Consider the following 8985-nt stretch of genomic DNA (forward strand, 5'->3'; position numbering starts at 1 on the left):
ACCTTTAATCCCAGCACTCAGGAGGCAGAGGCAAGCGGATCTCTGTGAGTTTGAGGTCAGTTTGGTCTACAAGACCTAGTTCCAGGACAGCCTCCAAAGCTGCAGGGAAGCTAACCTCCTCGCTGGCTGTCCTTGGGAGGAAGCTCAAGCAGGTGCGTTATCTCAACACAAGAATTCAGCTAGCAACAAGCAGCTGCTAATCACTAAGGAGGAGTGCCTCTGACAGGCATGCATTAGCCCAAATCTTAGTAGAATAATGTGCTTTCTCACGGGCAAAATGCTCCTTCTGTGGGCTAACACAGACATTACTCACAGCCCTCAAGGTTATTGGAAAAGGCAGAGCAGGCGAGTTTAACACAAATGACTTTTTAAAGTCAGTAATGGCTCCAGATGGAAACTGAGTCACACGTGGGCTGCCACACCAAGCCTTGTTTCTGGAGCCCTTGACATTGTCTCTTCATGCGTCTCCCTCAACCTGAACTCCCGGCCTGGTCCTCTGCCTGTCTCCATGTCCTAGCTTCTTTGTCCTCCTGGCCTTCATCTGCTCCCATCCGACATCAAAGCTGTGTCTGTAGTTGTACCTGTCTCATATGCTTTTCTGTTGCTGTGAAGAGACACGAGACACTGTGACCACGTCAACTCTTATAAAGTAAAACATTTAATTGGGGTGGCTTGCTTACAGTGGTTTAGTCCATTATCATCATGGCAGGGGGCACGATGGGCCGTGGGCAGACATGGCAGGGGGCATGGCGTCCTGCAGGCAGACATGGCGCTGGAGTGGCAGCTGAGAGTGCTCCATCTTGCAGGTTTGGGGGATAGCCTGTGCATAGGACACCCCCAAAGCCTGCTCCACGTGACACCCTTACTAGAGCAAGGTCTCACCTGATAGGGTTCACAATAATGGGTTTCCTCACCAATGCAGTAAGCCAGATCAAGCAAACAGAAAAAGTAAAAGAACAGGTTTATTTGAGCAAACTCCCGGGTGAGTCCTCCAGTCCTAGAGACTGGGGCAGGGCATGCCTGAACTAAAGCAGGGAGTTTATAGAGCCTGAGCCTAGGAAACATCAACGCCCACCCCCACAGAGACATTCTGTTACAACCGGGCCACACCCACTCCTACAGAGCCCAGCAGTGCCACTCCCTATGAGATAAAGGGGTCACTTACTTTCAGACTACGGCTGCCTTCCAGAGATGTCAGCTCCTCGGAGAGTGGAGCAGCAAACAGACGGGAGGAGAGGAGCAAGGCCCGGATTCTCTGACTGCTGCAGGAGTTAGAAGGAGCCCACCTTTGTTCCCACTCTGGTTCTTGTGATTCTTGGGTCCCCACCCTTGCCTCCTCACACATATACATAATAAGTACCACAGGAGGCTCTAGAGAGAGAGAGCTTAATACAGACCTGGATTCAAATCCGGCCTCTTTGGGGGCTAATGTTGATTTTGGGCATGCCCTTTTATTGCTGATCAAATTAGCAGGAGAGAGAGGAAAGTCTGTGGCACCATTTGGCAGCCATGGGATTGGAATTCCAATGTTTCAGGGCATCAGACTGACCCATTGCCACATCTTGTTCCTTTTGCCAGTTATTGCTCAAGCAAAGGTTAAGGGCCAAGGGGACCCAAGGGAAAATCTGCAGGCCATTGGGAAGCTTTCTTCCCTCCATCAAAAAATCCAGAAAGACTGTCTTCCTCCTTCCTTTATTGATAACATGGAATTGACTCACGCTGAACATGGTAGTGCCCTGAAAAGTCCCTCAACCTTCTATAAAAATTCCCATTTCTGGCCAGCAGTGTGACTCACGCCTTTAATCCCAACACTGGGGAGGCAGAGGCGGGCCTGATTCACAGAGTGAATTCCAGGACTACAAAGCAAATGCCAGGGCTACACAGCGAAAATTTGTAGAAAAAGAAAGAAATACGGAAGCATGTCTTTGAGAGGAGCTGGGTGCAAGACTTTGCTGAGCTCACCTCTCCTCCCTCTTGACTTCCGGTTCCTCAGTTCCGCCTTCACCACCTTGCGCCTTTCACTGGCTCTTTCCCAAGGTCGTCTGTGCACCTGGCACATTTTGGGGGTGGGGACATGTTCGTTCATCAAACAAAAGATTTCCTCATTTCTGGATTGCTTTGCTTTTAAAAAGCCAAACTAAAAACCCACGGAAGCCATTTTTGTCAGGTCGCTTGCTGTCTGACTTGACTTCTTTCTCCTGAGGTCAGAGCTGGCTCAAAAGGGGCTCACTGATTCTTTACATGGAACCTGGTCAACATCCTTATGGACTGATCGAGAAAGGGAAGTAGCTCTACCGACTGGCCTTTAAACTTGGGTTTTGAAGGTCACTTACTCTGTCAAAGCCACAAGGAAGGTCTGTTAAACATGGCGTGCAATGGGTTAAATATTCATTTTTAAATGAATTGCTATTTTCTTTATTTTTGCATCCATAGGTGTACTCCACCCAAAGGAATATTCTTGAGGATCCTCAATGCTTTTTAAAAACTCTTTTTTTATGTGTATGATTGTTTTGCCAGCATGAATGTCTACACTACATTGTGCCTGGTGTCTAAGGAGGCCAGGAACCCACTGGAGTCTCTGGAATAGACTGGAGTCACAGATGGTTTCCAACTGCCATGTCGCTGCTTGGAAATGAACCCCGGTCCCTCGAGGAAAGCAGCCAGTGCTGTTAGCCACTGTTCCATCTCTCCAGCCCGGAGCTTTGCTATGTAGTCCAGAATGAGTGTGTGTATGTGTGCAACACATACACATATGTGTAGAAGGATTATATATGTGTTTATATTATACATACACACAGGCAGGAAAACATGCATATATATTATGCATGGATAGATTATATATGTATTTAGACTATACATACACGCAGGCAGGCAAACACATATGTGGAAAGAAAAGAAAAGAATTTTACTTAATTTAAGAAATCACATGTAGGGCTGGAGAGATGGCTCAGCGGTTAAGAACTCTGACTGCTCTTCCAGAGGACCTGGGTTCAATTCCCAGCAACCACATGGCAGCTCACAACTGTCTGAAAATCCAGTTCCAGAGGATCTGACACCTTCACAACAATTCACATAAAATAAAGTTAAATAAATCATAAAAAAAATTTTAAGAAAGAAATTACATGTATATATCAATTGTGTGTGCGCACCTGAGTTTGTGGGGATCCGATAACAACTTCCAGGAGATCAAACTGAGGTTGTCAGCTTGGCGACAGCACCCTCCACCCGTCTCACTGGCCACAAACCAAAGATTCAGCAGAAAATCCGTGCAACAAAGTCCTGGAGGAGCCCAATGCAGACACAGCTGCATGGTGCTGCAGTGCCCCCTGGAGGCCAGTGTGGGGCACGCTGTCTGCTGGAAGAAAGTCATTAAGCCAAAGTCAGCCAAAGGGCTTCCAAAAACAATAGTCTATGTGTCAATAGTTAAACATCTGGGTAACAACCATATGAAGGATTTTTGAAAAAATATCTCTAAGTGATTTTTGAACAAGACATTTTAGAAATGTAGTCCACGACTGTGATCCCGGGCCCTGGACGTGGAGGCCACAGGAGCAGAACAGAGCTTCCCCGGCCACATAGGGAGACATGCTTCAGAATAGGGTAAGAAAAAGATGTTAGCTAGGCACCACTGTTGGCCACTGACGGCAGAGCATGGGAAGTAGGAATAGGTTTCTTTCTTCTAAAGTTAGCTTATTAATTTTTCTCGTTTATGTGTATGTTTATTAATAATATCAGAAAGTGCAGGTACTGCCGGCTGCCGAGGCTAAGGGCATGAATTTGATCCCTGGGACCCACAAGGTAGAAGAAAGAACTGATGTGTGATGTGCTCTCTCTCTCGCTTGCTCTCTCTCTCTCTCTCTCTCTCTCTCTCTCTCTCTCACACACACACACACACACACAAACACACACACACACTCAAATACACACCAGAGAGAATTAAAAACAGGTGTCAGACCAAAAGTTGAGTTGTATGTTGAGATACACAGCAGCTAATAGGGAAAGTGTGTGAAAAGCCCAATGTCCACGGCAGGTGTAATAATCAAGAAAAGTTCTATAGACTGGTGTAGTGAGACTAGCCATTAACCCCAGCACTCAGGAGGCAGAGGCAGGTGAATCTGTGAGTTGGAGGCCAGCCTGGGCTACAGAGCGAGTTCCAGCACAGTTAGGGCTATGTAGACATCTTGTCTCACAGAAACAGAGGAAGTGGCATTTGTGACAATGGGATGGACTTCGTTTTGAGGGCTTTTGGGAGGTTGTGTGTGTGTGTGTGTGTGTGTGTATGTGTGTGTGTGTGTGTGTGTTCCATGCACATGAGCAGGCGTGTGTGTGCTACAGTGTGCATTCCTGCAGGAGTGTCACGGTGCTATGTGCATTTGTCGTGCAGAGGCCAGAACTGGAGATTCGGTGTCTGCCTCTGTCGTTGTCCACCATGTTCATTTAAGACAGGGTCTCTCTCCCCAGCAGTGGTGGCGCACGCCTTTAATCCCAGCATTCGGGAGGCAGAGGCAGGCGGATCTACAAGCCTGGTCTACAAGAGCTAGTTCTAGTCAGGCACCAAAAACTACAGAGAAACCCTGTCTCGGGAAAAAAGAAAAAAAAGACAGGGTCTCTCACTGTACTGCATGCGGATTGTCATTTTGGCTGACTGGACATAAAATGCAGCTCTGTGCAGCCATGCTGGGCTTTTCACATGGGTGTCAGGGCTCTAACTCGGGTCCTTGCGCTTGACTGCCAGATGCTCTTACCCACTGAGCACCTCTCTAGCTCCTGTTTTTGTTTCTGGGGTCTCACATATTCCAGGCTTGCCCCAAAGTGTGTGTAGCAGAGGATGACTTTGAACTCCTGACCATCCTGTTTCTAGCCGACGAGCACTGACATCACCACCATGCCCAGCTCACAGGGGAGCAGTGTTCATCTGACAAAGGAATGAAGCCATGACACATACGGCAACATGAACCTCGACGACACTAAGTGGAATCAGCCAGGCGCAAAAGGCCATTGTGTATACTCTGTATATATAATACAACACACACACACACACACACACACACACACACACACACACACGTAGATGCTTGCTGGCTTGCCTGGCAGGGAGGAGTCAATGGGGTGTGACCATGTAGCTGGGTGCAGTTGCCCTTGGGATGATGACAATATTTGGGAACTAGACAGAGATGATAATGGGGTGACTTTGTAGCTGCACTAAACACGCCAGTGTCATGACATCCCTTTCATCTCTGTTTACAGATAACTCTGTGATGCTGCGGATAGGCACTGCGGAAGTCCAGGCCTATGCCAGTGTCTACGTGGCTCGCCTTAGAAACCTATGGTATTTAATTCTTGTGGTATTGGCTCTTGAACTGAGTACCCCATTCATGCTGGGGAATTTTCTACCCACAGTCCCCATCCTCGTTTGTTTTATTTGTGTGTGTGCTTGTGTGTGTGTGCTTGTGTGTGCTTGTGTGTGTATGCTTGTGTGTGTGTGCATGCATACGTTTGTGTGTGTGTGTGCATGCATGTGTGTGTGTGTGTATGTGTGTGTGTTTGGGAAATAGTCACATGTAGTCTAGGTTGGCCTGGAAATCATATGTAGAGCTGACCTTGAAATTCAACTCTTGAAAAAAAGAATAATTCAGCTGGGTTGTGGTGGTGCATGTCTTTAATCCCAGCACTCGGGAGGCATGGGCTGGGTCTCCCCACACCAGTTAATTAAGACAGTACCCAACAGACCGACCTGACACAGAGTTCCTCACGGAGATTCTGCCTGAGCGACTCTAGACTCTCAGAGTTAATCCTCATACAATACCTGTTTACTTTTATGGTGAGGTACTGGGAATTGAACCCCAGGCTTCTAGCATGCTACCTGAACACTCCTCCACCAAAGCACGCCCTGACCCCTCACCAGAGGGCTCTAGCAGGGGCTCAGCCATGGAGCTGCACCCCAATCCGTCACTGGGGGAGTCTAGACAAGTGGCTGTGTTGCTGAGCTGCATCCCAGCTCTCGTTTTACCTTCTAGATTTTGTGTATGTGGAATATGCACAGATGTGTGCACATGTGTGTTCTCATACGGAGGTCAGAGGTCAGTGTTGAGTATCTTTCTGAGTAGTTTTTTTAACCTTTTTTTCCAGATTAAACAGTTTTAAATTTTTAAAACGTTTTATTATTGGTGTATGTGTGTATATGTATGGTAGGTATGTGTGAGTGTGGGCACACATGGGTCACTATGTGGGCCTGGAGACCGGGGGACAACTTTCAGGATTCTCTTTCTACCATGGGTTTTGGAGCTTGAAGTCAGCTGAATCACACAGGGGACTGTCTGATCATGCTGACGTGTGAAACTGACCTCTACCTGCCAAGCCACCAAGGTAGATGTCACAAGGATGCTGGCCTCAAAGTCCGTGGTCTCAGTCACTGAGACTGACTTGCTGCAGCGGAAAATGCCAGGCACGCTGGTCCTTACTGTGTTCATTTATTGCCTTAGACAGACATGTGTCCTATCCATTGGAGGAGATGGGGGTGCATTATGGAGTGTGTGTGTCCATGTTGGGGGGTTGGTGTTGTTCATGCAGGGTATATGATGGAGGATTCTCATTGGCTAATAAACAGACTGCCTTGGCCAGCCCTTAGGTGGGTGGAGTAGACAGAACAGGAAAAAGGAAGTGAGGTAGATGGCTCAGACAATTGCCCTGCCTCTCCTCTCTGGGCCAGATGCGATGAAGCCAGCCACCAGGCCAGACATGCTGAATCTTTCTGGGTAAGACACCATTCATGGTGTTACACAGATTATTTGATATGGGTTAGTCAAGATGTGAGTAAGAGGCTGAAAATAATGGGCCAGGCAGTATTTAAAAGAATACAATTTGTGGGGGCTGGAGAGATGGCTCAGAGGTTAAGAGCTCTGACTGCTCTTCCGGAGGTCTTGAGTTCAATTCCCAGCAACCACATGGTGGCTCACAACCACCTATAATGAGGTCTGGTTCCCTCTTCTGGCCTGCAGGCAAATATGAAGGCTGAACACTGTGTACATAATAAATAAATCTTTAAAAAAAAAAGAATACAATTTGTGTGTTGTTATTTAGGGGCATAAGCTAGACAGGCGGGCGGGAATGCAACCCGCAGCTCTTCACTACAGGTGTATGTTCATGTGTAGAGTGTAGCAAAGCAGCAAGCATGTATGTGTTTACTTCTCTCTGGTGTTGAGTGAATGCCGTGTGTCCAGCTCTTCAGCTTCCTTTCTTGACTTCCCCACAAAGATGAAATGTGACCCGACATGGGTACCTTTCTCTTCTGCGTTACCTTTTGTTGGGGATCCTTATAACGACATGGGAAATGAAACTAGAGAATTTTGTTTTAAGATTTTTTTTTACAGACATTGTCTTTAATGATTAAAAAAGTATAATCTATGTTACAGATGATAGATTCACAGCGAAGGGTAAACTCATGGGTACACGGCTTCCCACTGTGAGAGAATTCCCAAGATGCTTTGGGAAGAAAGGACTATTTGGGTGCATGGCCTAAGAGATCTCAATCTATGGCTGCTCACATAATATTTCTGGACCTGGGATAAGTGGGAGCAGAGCTACCCATGTCTTAGTATGATAGAGAAAAAGGAGGAAAAGAGAAGGCAGGAAAGAACACACCCTGCAGGACACTTTCTTGAGGCCCCACCTCCTAGCAGCACTGCTGTGGGACCTACTCATGGCTGACTTCGCCCTCACGATCCGAGCGCATCTTTGGTACCTCCATTAGCTGAGGACCAAGGAGCCTCTACCGCCATTGCAAAGACAGGGGGCTTCGACAGGCTTCTGGAAAGGGACCCCTAAGCCTCTGAAATTCCTGTCTCAGAGGAAGAGCTTCTGCCTGGAATCCCCCAGGGCGGAGCTGGGCATGGTTTTGATGTAGAGTGTTTCGGGGATGACTGACAGTGATGCAGGAGAGTGCCTGCCTTGGCAGAGCTTCAGGCCAGTCCGGTAACTGAGACTACCACACTGTCACGTGACCCCTGACGTCTCTCCCGGTGCAGCCTCTCTCTGTGGCTCAAGCAACGGAGGAAACGTTGGCTGATTCTAAGGAAGGCAGACATTGTGAATTGGGCTTTGAAGATGCTGAGAGGCCGGCCTGTCTCTGCCCCATGTCTGCCCTTGGTACGTGTATTGAGCTGTAATAAACTGTGACCAGGCCCAGTGCAGAGACGCATGCCCATCATCTTGACACTCAGGAGGAGGCTGAGGCAGGACTGAGTTACACAGGGGGTCACTCAAAAATAAATTTTGTGTCCGTACACAGGCCGTTCTTTTTTTCCTTCTTTTTTTCTTTTTCTCTTTCTTTCTCTTTCCCCCCCCCCCCTCTCTCTCTCTCTCTCTCTCTTTTGTTTATCGAAACAAGGTTTCTCTGTAGCTTTTGGTGCCTGTCCTGGAACTAGCTCTTGTAGACCAGGCTGGCCTCAAACTCACAGAGATCTGCCTGCCTCTGCCTCCCAAGTGGTGGGATTAAAGGCGTGCGCCACCACCACCCGGCAGGCAAGTTTTATTTATTAAAATATAAATAAAATATCACTATAAATGTCTGTGAGGCTTCCTCCAATCCTTTATGGTAATAACAAAATACCAAAATACATGGCAAATAGGGCCGAGGTGGCCCTGAGCTTCCCCAGGCAGCACGGCCAAGTCAGGCATCTTCAGACCCCAGCTATGCTGTCCCAGTGTCCGCTGCAGCCCGTGCAGGCCTTCAGACGCAGGAAGAAAGCCACAGTGTAGTGCGTTGCAAATGGGGAAGCATTCCTTGGAGAGGATCAAACCCCGCACAAGGTACACCTTGCTTGCTGCATACACAGTGTTGGCATCAGGCAGAGGCCTTCAGGAAAAGGAGATGGAAGAAAAGACCCCTGGACGATTAGAAGCTGGGCTGCTGGAGCCCGGTCTGCTTCTGAGCCAGGCATGATTTACTGGAGAGGCAGGAAGAGCCTTGTGAGTTCTAGGCCAGAC

The sequence above is a fragment of the Arvicola amphibius genome, chromosome 12, assembly GCF_903992535.2.
Source record: "Arvicola amphibius chromosome 12, mArvAmp1.2, whole genome shotgun sequence".
Taxonomy (NCBI): domain Eukaryota; kingdom Metazoa; phylum Chordata; class Mammalia; order Rodentia; family Cricetidae; genus Arvicola; species Arvicola amphibius.